The sequence below is a fragment of the Carassius carassius genome, chromosome 29 (assembly GCF_963082965.1).
Source record: "Carassius carassius chromosome 29, fCarCar2.1, whole genome shotgun sequence".
Taxonomy (NCBI): Eukaryota; Metazoa; Chordata; class Actinopteri; order Cypriniformes; family Cyprinidae; genus Carassius; species Carassius carassius.
Genome location: NC_081783.1, coordinates 24,673,498 through 24,688,825, shown reverse-complemented (window position 1 = coordinate 24,688,825; position 15,328 = coordinate 24,673,498).

Below are 15,328 nucleotides of genomic sequence, written 5' to 3'. Positions count from 1 at the left end.
GTTCTTACTGGTTGGTTTTGTCGTGTGTTCTACTCTCAAACACTCCAAGAAAGCTGATTATTGAATAGCATCCCTTGTTCTTAGTTTCCATTTTTAACCTTTCTGTTTTTCCTAGTTTACCTGTGTTTTTTATTCTTGGACTGTTTCCTTGTTTTGATTGATTGCTGCCTGAACATATTGGATTACTCTTTTGCCTCTTCCTTTGTTTTTACTTTTTGCTGGTGATTGACCCTTCCTGTTTTGGAAATAAAGCCTTGCATTTAGGTCTCCTACTCCAGTGGCTTTATTCAACATACCAGCCCAACCATAGACCCAGTAGGCCAGCTACTTCATCTTATTCAGCTACTTCATGGACCCAGTCAAGTACCTACAACATTAGAAAACTCAGGTGGCAGCGGAGGTTGACAAATAATGACCACCATAATGTCCAGTTATTATGGTCACCACTCCTGTGTTTTCAGCACTGTCAAGTCCAGAGCCTCTTCAAAAAATGGCCTCCCCATGTCCAGATGGCCGCGAGTTTAGAGTCTCGTTCAAAGTGCAACACAAAGTTCAAAGTACAACACTAACTGTGCTAACTGTGATGGTGTTCACCAATGTGTGTGTTTGGGCTACACATTGCTTTGTTCCCACTCCAGTCCATGAATCCACTCCTGAGCACACTCCAGTCTGTGAGTATGATACAGAACCTGCTCCAGTCCATGAGTCTGCTCCAGAACCTTCTCCAGTCCTCGAATTTACTCCCAAGACCATTCAAGTCCTTGAATCCGCTCTCGCTGCAGATCCTCCTGGGTTGGCGGTGTTCGCTTCTCAACTCTCAAGGAGTTCAAGGAGACCATCTGTGAACTCTCTGACTGTCCTATTTCGGCTATGAAGGCTGTCGGTGAACCCTCAGCTTGTCTTATCTCAGCCAGGGAGGCCGCTGTTAACCTCTCTGTGCTCTCTGTTACAATCCCACCTCATGTTGTATGAATCTGTACAAATTTAGGAAAACATAAAATGTTTTCTCATGAGATCTATATATCTTAGTCAGGGATAGACAATAGGATCTTAGGAGGGTTAGACAATACGTCTATCCCTCCTTTATCTTTGCCCTCAGAATGCTACGTTGATTTTATAGAATTGCAGTATGTTCTAGGGGTGCACCGATCGAGATCGGCCGATCGTTAATGCGCATCTCGCCAGTAAAGCCGGTTATCTAATCAGCGGTAAATTCCATCAGGTGCAAATGCAAATTCCAACAGAGCCGTTGTTAACAGAGAAGATGCGCAAATCCACATTCATCATCAGCGTTTATTTGCGCAACTAGACAGTTAACAATGGCTCTGTGTAGTAACAGCGGCTCTATGTGAAATCACGCACCTGATGGAATTTACCGCTGATTAGATAACCGGCTTTACTGGCGAGATGCGCATTAACGATCGGCCGATCTCGATCGGTGCACCCCTAGTATGTTCCACAGATACTGTTTCCTATTCAGGAAACGAGACGCTGCGTCGAGAACGAATGGGGAACGCGTCCAGCGTGACGTCTCTGAATAACGTGTATAATCAGTCCAATGGAAGGGTGAGACGTCACAGGCGGGTGACGTCAGAGACCAGGAAGCATAAAAGCATGAGCAGCGAAGCCGGTAATCAGCCTTGTGTCTTCAGCAAGCGCTCTGTGTGTGTGTGTCAGTCGCTATCTGTTTGTGAGTCTTATTTAGTGTTGTTTGTCCACTGATAAACTCCATTGTCAAAGCTTCAATCAAGATAAGTTTTGGGTGAGAGCAGGCAGCGTTCAGGCTGTGCGTTTTCCCTGCCAAAAAAAAAAAAAAAAAAGGTAGGGACACACGCAGCTTGTGTGTTGTCTGCTTGAGAGTGAAGCGCACAGAGTCAGCTCTTGAGGGAGTTGACAGCTGCGATGCGAGCCTTTGCTTCACTCTCAGAAGGCTCTCTTTGAGGATGAGATCTTTCAGATCTTTCACTAGTGTTTCTCACGGTGCCAGCCCCGCTTTTGCCGAGGCGGAGCGGTGGTTGTGCTCGCGGGATTCACTTTCGGATCTGCTGGAAGGAATGTAAGACAGGCAAGTCCCTATCTTCTTTCTTAGCCACCAGATCCGGCGCCCGCTTTCGGTGGTCGGAAGCCCGCGTTTGCGGTACTTTCTCCCCGATGAGAGGGCGCGACGTGCTGCCTGTCTTTCTCTGAGGAGATTGATGTGGAAAGGCGTCGATGAGCTCGCCAGTTGCACAAGCACCAGTCACACAAGCATATTATGCCTAATATTAACATAAGCAGCATTAATGAAGAGTGGAGCTTGTGCAGTCAGCTCTCGGGGGGCTGATTGTGCTTTTCACGCTATTAAGCGCTCAGCTCTCGCCGGGCATGCTCCGAGGAGTGTGTCCGTGCATGCGATCTTGCAGTTGTTGTCGTACTGTTGCTGAGGCACGGCGGCGACCGCGATAGCGGGAATCACACATGATCTGGCGAACGGGTTGGAGACAGCTCGTCCTATCTCCACCCGTGTTCACCAGATCTAGAGCTCGTTCTCGAGGCTTGGAAACCAGCGCTGCGGTTTCTTCACCCTCTGAGACAGCTTTCTGCAGCATCCATCTTTCTCTGAGGAGATTGATGTTGTTTGTGTGACTGAGTAGCATAAAATTATATATATATATATATATATATATACACATATATATATATATATATATATATATATATATATATATATATATATATATATATATATATAAAAGACATGCGCGCTGTCGAGGCAACGCGTATATTACATTGTTTCATTTTTATTTGAGTTTTTCTACACCAGACCGTGTTGACTAGTCTGGTTGCTGACTACATTTAATTCTAAGGAATAAAATTACATATTTATCTGACTATGTAAAGTTAGATGTACAGGGGCTCTAGGGATGTGATTTCTTGTGTGAGAACATGTGTGTACTGCTCTTCCTCTGAGGACGTTGAGGCGGTCAGGGGCTGCTGGGCTAGTGGCTCTAGGCGCACCAGAGGCCAGTCTCGAGAGACTGGTTCCCTTAGGAGGTCACATGGCGGTGTGGGAGCCCCTGCCAAGTGTACTTCACGGGGTCCTGCCCCGAGCAGGCTCTGGTCTAGTCTTCCTAGCAGACGATGTGGGTCTGAGGACCATTGTTTTTAGGAGACTTCAGCTACGAGAGTCCTGATGCTGTGGCTCAGGACCTCGGAGGGCAGGCCCCTATGGGGAAGAACGGTGTACACCGCATTACACGGTGCCCGTCTCTCCTCAGTGTCCTCAGGAGATCGATCTGCCCACCCTGCCGGTGCTCCAGGGCGCAGCGGTCTCCAGCGAGCGCTTCTCTCAGTTACCGCCGAGAAAAAAAGCGGTGCTCACGACCTCCTGGGAGGTTTCCAGAGATGCAACCAGAGATCCGTCTTGAGAGGCTGATTCCCTTAGTAGATTATTTTGCAGTGTGAAAACTACTGCCAAATGTGTCTCAGTGGGTCCTGCACACTGTAGTGAGAGGCCACAGAATCCAGTTCTGGTGGGTCCCAAGCAGGCTCTGGTAATGGAACAGAAGTAGACTCTCTCTGAGGACGAAGACCATCAAGGTGGTCCCTCCTTGGGTTGCAGAGTCCGGTCCTACAGCCGGTACTTCACTGTTCCGAGGAAGGATGAGGTGTTGTGTCCTTTTCTAGATCTGTGCTATTTGAACCTCTCAGTCAGGGGACTGAAGTTTAGCATGCCTGCACAGGCCAAGTCCGAGGACTGGTGTGTCACGATCTATCAAAAGATGCACTTATCTCCATCCTTCTTCATCGGAAGTTCCTGAGGTTTGCTTTTGGGGGCAAAAGCCTACCAATACGGATCTTCCACTGGCCTTGCACTCTCGGCCCACACTTTCACGACTCAACCACATTGACGATTGGTTGATATCAGCTGAGCAGATGACGGTTCGGCACCAAGGTGTCGTTCTCGCTCACATGAAAGAGCTGGGGTTAAGACTTAACGGCAAGAAAAGTGTGCTTTCTCCAGTTCAGAGAACCACTTATCTGGGCATGAGGTGGGATTCGACCACGATGCAGGCACGTATGTTACCTGCTCGGATCGAGTCGATCCTCACTGCAGTCGCGAGAGTGAGAGAAGGCCGGTCACTCACTGTCAAGCAGTCACGGAGATTGCTGGGGCTGATGGCAGCTGCATCCAACGTGAATACTATTGGCCTGCTGTTCATGAGACCCCTACAGTGGTGGCCCAAGACCAAGGGGTTCTGCCTGAGGGGAACCCCACTTCGCATGCTAAAGGTCACGCAGCGCTGCCTACATGCCTTAGATATATGGAGGAAGCCTTGGTTCTTGTCCCAGGGCCCGGTGCTGGGAGCTCCTCTTCGCCGGGTGAAGCTAGCGACGGATGCATTCCTCACCGGCTGGGGTGCGGTCATGAGTAGCCACCCTGCCCGTGGTCTGTGGAGTGGTCGCCATCTGACATGGCACATCAACTGCCTGGAGATGCTGGCCGTGCTTCGTGCACTTCGTTATTTTCTGTGTTGGTGCGTACCGACAACACAGCGGTGGTCTCTTACATCAACCACCAAGGAGGTCTGCACTCACGCCGTTTATACAACTAGCGTACCAGATCCTTGTGTGGGCCCAGGACGAATTCCTCTCGCTCAGAGCAGTTCACATTCCTGGGCATCTTATTATGGGAGCAGACATCCTGTTGAGGCAGGGGCCGAGGCCCGGGGAATGGCGGCTTCACACTGAGGTGATGAAGCAGAGTTGGAGATGTTGGCCAGACTCGGGTGGATCTGTTTGCGACTCGAGAGAAATCGCACTGTCCCCTCTGGCTTCCTCTGACTCATCCAGCTCCATTGGGGCTGGACGCCATGGTACAGACATAGCCGAGACTTCATCTGTACATTTTTCCCCCGATTGCTCTGCTCTCGGGAGTTCTGGATAGAGTGTGCCGGGACGGAGTCCGGCTGCTTTTAGTAGCCCCGTTCTGGACGGGCCCGGTATGGTTCCTGGGCCTGATTTCTCTTTTTGACGGCACTCCATGGGAGGTTCCCGTCAGGAGAGATCTCCTCTCGCAGGCGGAGGGTGCACCCCCGCATGGAGCTTAGAGGCTGTAGGTGTTGTCTCTGAGGAGGCACAACTCTTAGCTTCTGGTCTCTCAACCAAGGTTGTAAGACCGTTCTCCAATCCAGAGCTCTCTCAATGAGGAAACTGTATGCCTTGAAGTGGAAGCTTTTCACTTCTAGGTGCGGAGACCGCCAGCTCGACCCAGTTAACTGCCCGGATGGTACAGTGCTGGAGTTCCTGCAGGCTCTCCGCAGGGTTGACCCACTCCACCCTGAAGGTCTACGTGGTGGCCATGGTGGCCTACCGCGCCCCTCTCGGTGGCCAGTCACTGGGCAGAAACCCTCTGGTTACATGTTTCCTCCATGGTGCGCTGAGGCTGAGGCCTCCGGCCAGAAGAAGCTTATGCTAAGCGGTGATCAGGACTTTATCCTAAGCCTCGAGTCCTCTGATCTCCCCTCTCCTGGGGGTCAAGACTCACTCCTTCTGAAGTTTGGAGTTTGAAGTTTCGCGTTCCCCATTCGTTCTCGACGCAGCGCCTCGTTCCTTCGAGAAACCAGGATTACATACGTAACCTTAGACGTTTTTTAACAACATACCAACTGAAAACTATCAGTTTACAAAAACTTCATAAAACAGTTTTGAAAGAAAATTACACAGTCTATGATCTTTCTACAGCACGTTCCACTGTAAAGACAATGGCCCGGTTTCACAGAGAGGGCTTAGACTAAGCCAGGATTAGACCATAGATCAATTAGGACATTTAAGTAATTTTTATAAACATGCTTAGAAAAAAACATTACCGATGTGCATCTTAAAACTAAAAAGGCACTGATATATTTTTAAGATCAGTCAGTGCAAGTTTATTTCAGTGGAAACAGCTCAGACTTACATTTTAGTCTAGGACTAGTCTTAAGCCCTGTCTGTGAAACCAGGGGTATTTGTCTATCCCTCAAAGCTTTGTTTTCATCCGTGATAAATTCAATACGGCATCTAAAATGACTAAGGTCTATACATGATTAAGCAGATGAGCTGTAGTTCTAGTAACGCATCCAGTATCTATCAAACGACTATTTGTACAAAAAACGAAATTCAATAATATGTGCTCTTTTGTTCTTTTTTTTTAACCGAATACATTTTTTCTTCAAACTTCAAAATAGAGCTCTGATAGTGCTGTTACCACTGAATCACCTAAATATCTTTTATCTTTGCCCTCAGAATGCTACGTTGTTTTTCTTTTTTCCACTTACATGACTAATCCTGCTTTATAAGTCAAATTATTCCTGCCATCCATGGATACACGGAGGACGGTCTTTATTTAGTGCTACTTTTGACAGCAACAGATGGGACTCCACCCCAGGGTAGCACGCAGGGTAGCTTGACAAAGCAAGCCATATTTTATATTTAAATACCAGCAGTTGCTGCCAAATCTCTGCTCATGGAAACCAGATGCACTTGAGAAGTTTTACATCACAGACGCTATCAGTGTATCAGGTGTGACCAGAAAAGTGGAGCGATATCTGAGTTAATCAAAACCAACATGGCACACAACACCGCTGTACGAGTGCTTATAATATACACACTCAAGCACAAACAAACATTTCCCCATCGCTATGAATACACTCGCTATTAGCATACAATGCGTCTAAAATCAAGCCATGCACTCTTTTGAACATTACTGTGATTTACTATACAGACCATCTTGGTTTTCCTTTTTATCAGTGGCAACAAAGGCAACAGAATAGACTATAATGACAAGCCAGTCGCAAACTGATACATAAATTAGGAAAAGAAAATGAAATTCAATTTCCAGGGGCTAGCTGCCACACTGTGCTCTCTCTCTCTCTGCCTTAATTAAAAAGCAGTCAGCTGAAGAGGGGCTATGAAGGCAGACAGAGGGGAGCATGAAGCCCCCCTTTCATCATCCCTGTAGTGAGTAGTGGCAAACTCCACTGAGACAACAGGCCGGAATAACAAGGCTGAAGAAATTCCCTCCTCTGTGCTCCAGTTCCTTTTCTCTTTCTCTCTTTCTCTGTTTCCCCAACCATAGAGGTTAAGCTCTAGTAGTTCAGCTAAAATGAGCCACACGCAGAACCATGCAAACATGAGCCTTTTTTTTTACTGTAACTGTTTTCATGATAGGTAATAAAACGCAAGGAACAGATAAAAGTTGAGGGGTGAACTCACTAAACAGTTGATGCACTTTTGTGCATAATAAGTGTTATTCTTTAACCACCCTCAATCCAGTTTAACCTGGTGCTAAATGCACTGGAATAGTGCTTAGTTGGATGTCGTGCTGGGGCATTTTCAAGAAATTAGAAAAATGGGTTGTATGTGATTGTTTTGTCAAAATTAGAGTTTATCATTCTATAACATATTGTTTATCGTCTCTGAAAGTATCTGGCCAAATTTCACTTGTTTAGTGCTGAAAATAGTGATTTACTGCAGCAAGCAGAAAAGACTATCCTTGTCTCATCTTAAAGGGTTAGTTCACCCAGATAGCAAAATTATGTAATTAATAACTTACCCTCATGTTGTTTCAAACCCGTAAGACCTCCGTTTATCTTTGGAACACAGTTTAAGATATTTTAGATTTAGTCCGAGAGCTCTCAGTCCCTCCATTGAAGCTGTGTGTACAGTATACTGTCCATGTCCAGAAAAGTACGAAAAACATAATCAAAGTAGTCCATGTGACATCAGATGGTCAGTTAGAATTTTTTGAAGCATCGGAAATACATTTTGGTCCAAAAATAGCAAAAACGGCGACTTTATCCAGCATTGTCTTCTCTTCCGTGTCTGTTGTGTGAGAGAGTTCAAAACAAAGCAGTCTGGATATCCGGATCGCGAACGAATCATTCAGCATCTCTAATACGCATTAATCCACAAATGACTTAAGCTGTTAACTTTTTTAATGTGGCTGACACTCCCTCTGAGTTCAAACAAACCAATATCCCAGAGTAATGCATGCACTCAAACAGTACACTGACTGAACTGCTGTGAAGAGAAAACTGAAGATGAACACCGAGCCGAGTCAGATAAGAAGAATCGAGGAGCTGATGATACTGCGCATGTGTGATTCAGCGTGAAGCAGACTGACACACAGAGCACAGGAACCGAACTGATTCTTTTAGTGATTGATTCTGAACTGATTCTGTGCTAGTGTTATGAGCGCTGGTAAACCGAAGGCTTGAATCAAGGGCAATCATTGCAAATGACGCCATTACGTCGAGCGCAAAAGAACCGGTGAACCGTTTTCTTCAACCGGTTTATTGAATCGAACTGTCCGAAAGAACTAATGGTGATCCGAAAACCGATGCAACCGGTTCTTGACTCGTGAACGAGTCAGTCTTTTGTTTGTTATCTGGCTCGGCTCGGTGTTCATCTTCAGTTCTCTCTTCACAGCAGTTCAGTCAGTGTACTGTTTGAGTGCATGCTTTACTCCGGGATATTGGTTTGTTTGAACTCAGAGGGAGTGTCAGCCACATCAAAAAAGTTAACAACTTAAGTCATTTGTGGATTAATGCGCATTAGAGATGCGAACCGTTTAAAACGATTCAGTTCGATTTGGTGAACTGAATGATTCGTTCGCGAACCGGATATCCAGACTGCTTTGTTTTGAACTCTCTCACACAACAGACACGGAAGAGAAGACAATGCTGAATAAAGTCATCGTTTTTGCTATTTTTGGACCAAAATGTATTTAAACTTTACATAAGCTTGTTTCTTACTAAATTTGGGGTTCAGATAAAAAAAAATTAGTGCCTATTTTGCTTGAACATGTCAAACTTTCACACACAACATTAAAGTGATGTAACATGTGGCCAAGTATGATGACCCATACTCGGAATTAGTGCTCTGCATTTATCCCATCCAAAGTGCACACACACACACACACACACACTGGCAGTATGAGACTCGGACCCGCAACCTTTGGGTTACGAGTCCAATTCTCTAACCATTAGGGTACAACTTCACCCTCAACCCTTTATGTGCATTTCTTAGCATTTTTGCTCTCGACAACCATTTGTAAGGTGAAGAAGTCTTGTATTAATGAGATTTAAAGATATAATTAATAATTAATTAACAGACATTATATAATGTTTATAACATTTCAGCGCACCGGCATCCTGGTGCAGGTTAACAGGTTAACGAATCATTAGTTAATGCTTATAAATGTCATTAAACTTTCAATTCATACATACTGTATGTTTGTTTAGTGTTACCTAGTCTCAGCCTCAGACATCACTCCCACGGACCATTGGCTAAACGTCAACACAATAGTGGATAGCCTTCAGGAGTGCTGAAGTTGTCATTGGATTGGTTGAGTTCTACAAGATTTCCGGGAAACGTGTGTGTCGTGTTCTTTAACGTTCTGTCTCAAAACAAAGATGGCGTGACGCCAAACCCCCTCTCGAAAGAAGAAAGCCGTAGTGTTTACAGCTGTGATGACGAGTGCTTATCAGGATAAACTAAACACTGGAGTTTCAAAAGTATGTGAAACATTTAAAGTTTGCTGCATTGAATCCTTTATATACGTCTGAGAGTTTTACAGACTGGTCTGTTATTGCGGTGACATTTCCTCACCCCGAAACTGAACTGTGATTGGCTGTTTGACATGTCGGTCAAATGTCCTCATGGGCGGGCCTTGGCCAATGAAAGCTGCCATTAATTCCATTTAATTCCTTCACTACGCAAGACTAAGCGTTACCCGTTTGGCTTTTTTTTTTTTTTACTTTTTTTAAATTTGAAAAATATTAACTCTTACTTTGTTTTAAAAATGCATTAAAACTATGTATTTATTTATTCATCATTTCATTCAACCGGTTTCTGTTTATAAAAATTTAATAATGGTACTTTATTTGTATTTATTATTATTAAGATTATTAATATTCCAAGATGAACCAACAAGCTGTTTGGAAAATAAATGGATTGACTTAATGGACATAAACAAAAACTTGTAAAGCCAAGAAAGGAGGCTCAGTCCATTTGTCTCTAAATATTTGTTTTCTGTAAGCCTTCAGAGTTTTACAAATATAAAATAGTTATTCATGCCATGGCACATTATAGTTCCATTCACGGTGTGGGGGGTCAGAATGACCAAGACGTTCAATAATATCTTTCTTTCGTGAGAAATATCTGCCCTAACAAGTAAGTGTGCTAGACCTTAGCTGACCTGCAAAACAAGGATGCTGCACTCTGCAATATAAGAGCACTGCTCCCTTGACACCTGGCTGGGCAGCTTTTCTTCAGACCTGCACACACATTCTCAAGACAATGAGCCAACATGTCCACCTAGATGCCAAGCAGTCCGTGGGCAGCCGTATATGGCCATGGAGCCGGAGTGTCCCGGCCTGTGGGAGAGAGCTGTCAGACCGGTTTATATGCTGGCTGGGGTTCAACTCCAGACTGTCTGCCGAAATAGAGGAAAGGCCAAGGGGCAAGGTGGAGGTGCAGCTCCAGGTAATGAGAGGAATACAAGCTCATACCAGCAGGTTAGAAGGAGGTCAATAGGGAACGCTGTAATAGTATGGAGTACTAGGAAACTGCATCTGCAGGGCAGAAAAAAAACTGACTTTGTGACAGCTCTATGCATCTTTATTATTTAACATTTCACATGTCTGCATTGTAAGATTGCAACCTCAAAATGTATTTGGTCACTAAAAGGGACAGTTTACCCAAAAATGAACACTGTGTCATCAGTTACTCACCCTCATTGTTCCAAATATCCTTTCTTTCTTCTGTGTGATGCAAAATAAGCTACTGTAAGAAAATGTCAGTGTCAGGTGTGTGTCTCTACTGTATTTATGTACTTAGATACAAAGGAAATTAATAATGGTATATACAGGTTTGAAAATACATGACCGTGAGTAAATCATGATGAGTTTTCATTTTTGGGTGAACTATACAAATATGATTGTGACTTGTGTAAAGAAGTACATTTAAATACTTTTTTTTTAAATATATTCATTACGGAAGTAATATACTTTTAAAGAAAATGCTTAAGTGTAAACTGGACTTAATGTTTTCATTCACTTAAAGGTACTATTTGTAAGATTTCTGCAGTACAATATCCAAAAACCACTAGGCTAGTGTTATATATTTTGTCCAGCTGATTACTAACAATATCTCTAATGTTTTCAACTACTTGTAAATCATGAGAAAAATTCCCTTTCTAATCAGTGACACGGGCAGTGCAGTATCCTGTCAATGACTTTAGTTACCCTTTGTTACCGCTTTGTTACCCTTTGTTACCTTACTGACGTAGAAACCACATTACAACAGTGTCGTGGACAAATGCAAAAGTAGCTTCGCGACAAACTAGAAAGAGATGCCGATCTCACTTGTGTTTTACTCGACAGGGTGAGTTGTTTTGATTTGTATCTTTACAGAAAACGTATGCTATTATAACGATCAACAACATTAGTATTATGGGGCATACGCGCCAAACGCGGGGCATCGTGTCTCTAGACCCACGCGAGGATGCGTCTGATCCATAGTCTAATCGCGTCTTTGCATTGACATTGTATGTAATCTACTCGCGCAAATCACTGAACTTGCGTTCAATCCATGATTTATTTTTCCGTCTGATTGATAGCCGTCAGCGGTTGGGTAGAAGACAACAAATCCCATCATTCCCCTCTCCTTCTTAGCGTCAGCAAACCACGATTGTTATTGTTTTGGTAGTGGGTCCTCGTGTGGCAGGTCCTACAACCTGTACCTTTAATTGCATGTTAATTACAATTACATAAAAACATATATTTTAAGTTTATATTAAATGCAATTAGTAACTTTTGAGTGCCTTTGACCTGCTTATTTAAATATTTTATGTCATTTCATTTTATTGAAATATAGTTAACGTGCAATGACTAGCATTTAACAAAGAAAGAAAGAAAAGTAAAAAAGCCTGAATATCATTTACATTGAAAATTGTAGATCATATATACATTTTTTTTTAATGTAACATGAAATAACACACACATACAGTTAAATATTACTTGAGCTTTTCATGTAATGTTTAATATTAATGTTTTAATGTAACACATCAACATAAGTGTACTCCTATCATAACTAAAATATTATTAAAACTTAATGATTTCAAATGTTCTTTAAAGTAACATTTAATTAGACAGTGCACTTTTCATATAATGCATCATTTGAACACATTTGAACAGTACACTTCAAGTGCACATTCCATAAAATTAAAAAAGAAAATGATAGAAAAAAAGAAAAAGACAATTATTTTAGTTTTCATTAAATTGTGTAAATGTTTAAATGTGTACATTTCTGGACTACTGAGTAACCCTTAAGTAAAATTAAGCTTGCTGCATACGATGGAGTGCTCAAACATGAGACTTAATTTGAGCTCTCAATTACCTACCCAATTACAGAATATATAATATAAATTAATAAAAATATACAGGTAGATGATGGATGATTTTTGTCTTTTTCTATTAGACAGTGGCAGAGAGTTAAAAAAAAAACTACGAAAATGCATTAGATGCATGAAATAAATGTATGTCCATAATAGTATAGATTTTCCATCTGAACCTGAAGTTAGGTGAAGGTAACTGGTTCCATTTTATGATAGTTCCACTACTTATATGGTTATTTTTAGTTATTTATAACACTTAAAATATGAAATATTACTGAACTCTGTATTGCACTCTGAAGAAAATTATGCAGTTAAGAAGTAAACAGAACAGCACTGATCTCAGGTAAAACACTCTATGGAGAGGTGTTCAAGGACTCCATCCGTCGATCTATCCATTCTCCAAGCCACTTGTCCCGTGTATTGTCATGGGGATGCTGGAGCCTTTCCCAGCATCTCAGGCTGCAGGCAAGGAAACACCCGGGATGGATGGCCAGTCCATCACAGGAAGACACATAACAACACACATTGAGTTCAAGGACTGGTTGTTAGATATTCCTGACCAAACACATTTCAGTTCAGTGCACCTCAGACTCGACTTTAGTATTCAATCAAATGCAAAGCTGAACAGTTTTCCCTTCTGAGATCCACAAAGCACAGTTAATCTAATTTGATAAATTGGTTGATTAGATGGATAAGTTTTCAATTTCTTGAACTGCATGATGAGCAAACATTTAATGATTGGTAGTTTTCGGGACTCTAATCAAAACTGCATTTGCATTTGACTTAAAGGGATAGTTCATACAAAAATGAAAATTCTGTCTTTCAAACCTATAGGAGTCCATTCGTATTCAAAACACAATTGAAGATAGTGTTAATGTAACACAAGAGATGTCTGTCATTCAATTGAAAGTTAATTTGCTTCAACACTTCAAAAGTTTATAAAAAAAAATAATAATAATAATACATCATAAAATTATCCACATGAATTGAAAACAAGGTGAAAAAGATCAACTTCAGTGTTTACATCGAATTAGTAATTATTTCTGAAGTTTTTGTTTGTGTGTGTGTGTGTGTGTGTGTGTGTGTGTGTGCTGGAAAGCAAACAAAATATACTTTTCCAACAAAGCATTCGCATTTAAAACTTTTCAAGAAATTTGCATCGATATAATTGAATGATTTCATTGCGCATCCATTACCATCATGCATGTAAAACAGCCAGGGGCTCTGTTAATAAACCCAGTTACGGTTCTTTGTTTATTTGATATAGGCCCCACGGCTCTGAGACTTGATTGAAAAATATTTGAAATTATCGTGTAAAGGTGTCTTCGCTTTACCATCGTACCTGAACCTAAACTTCCCATGAGAACAGTCCTTGAAACTAAGTCATTATGCTTGCAGGCGCTGCACTCCCACCACTGCCCTTTGTGTACAGAATTATGAGAGAGAGTTGCTCATGAAAACAATTTCATTAGTGTGTTTATAGCCTTCGACAACAAAGCCCTAACCGACAACCCAAAATACACATACACATTCAAATAGATATTTCAGGCAAGGACTACCCTATTAACATAACAAAGACGACGGCGGTGGCATGGCATGCAGTAGGGACGGCTTGTAGGAGCACAGCCAATCTGTTTGCGTTCTTTGGGGAAATTAGCTGCTCTCAGACCTGTTTTTAGAGCAAACGAAAAGACAGTTTGTGCTATGAAAGAGAGCGCTGTCACTCAGGGTCAAATCTATTATCTGGTCCTAACTGCCTTTGGGTATGTTAAGCACTAATCCTGGAAATGAATCAAAACACTGCTTGTTTGATTGTGAAGCATTGTTTCAGAACTCTTTATTTTACAAAAGTCTTTATTTTAAGCATGTCACAAATGCGTCCTACCTATTCAATTTACAAAATATGACTCTTGTGTGTTTGTTTATTAAATATTTCGCTTGATTTGATTCTTTTGATTTGATCTGGCTGGCTTCTTTTCAAAATCAGCGCAGCAAAATAATAAGGTACAACAAGGCTAAGGTACATCAGGCTAAAAAGTGCATTTGGTTTTATATATATATATATATATATATATATATATATATATATATATTTATGTTAAAGGTTTAAGCAATACAATTACCAAATATATTTTGAGACAAAGGTTAATGATTTTCAGTTTTGTTCAAGGTAATTAAATCATCAGTTTTTCAATAACTAAAGAGTATGGAAAAGTATGGTATTGGAGGTAAAAAAGTTCCAATGCTGTTGGGGCTAAAGGCACAATAATGTTCATAATAAGATAATGCTGGCTTACTTTTCAGATTCAGGTAGTTAATATAATTTAGTTGTTTATCCATTTTAGAGACCACATGTATGACAAAACCATTATATATGGCTTTGCTACTATAAAGCCATTTTTTTTGCTATCTCTTTCAAGAAACTTAATTTCTTTATTTTTTATTTTTTAAATAAACATGAACATGAGCATGTATTCTCTGAACAATAATAAACCATTTTTTATCAAAATAAACAGAAAATAGAAGAAAAAAAAGTTTAGTTATGTATAGTAAAATTTATTTTAGTTAAAAGTTATTTTGATTTGAAAAAAGTATTAACTTGATATTATATGCAAAGGTGTCTGCCTCATTAGACTTTGTTACTTGTGGATTATGGTAAAGATATATATATATATTTTTTTTTATCAACTGTGTGGACTCTCGTTCTGACGGCATCCATTCACTGTAACAGATCCATTGGTGATCACGTGATGTAATGCTAAATGTTTCCAAATTAAAATTAGACTGCATCTCGGATGGTCTGAGGGTGAGTACATTTTCAGCAGTTTTTCATGTTTGGCTGAACCATTCATTTAAGTTGTGCCTATATCCCAATTGTGCCCTACAGTTTCCATTGGCACTGGCTGGTGC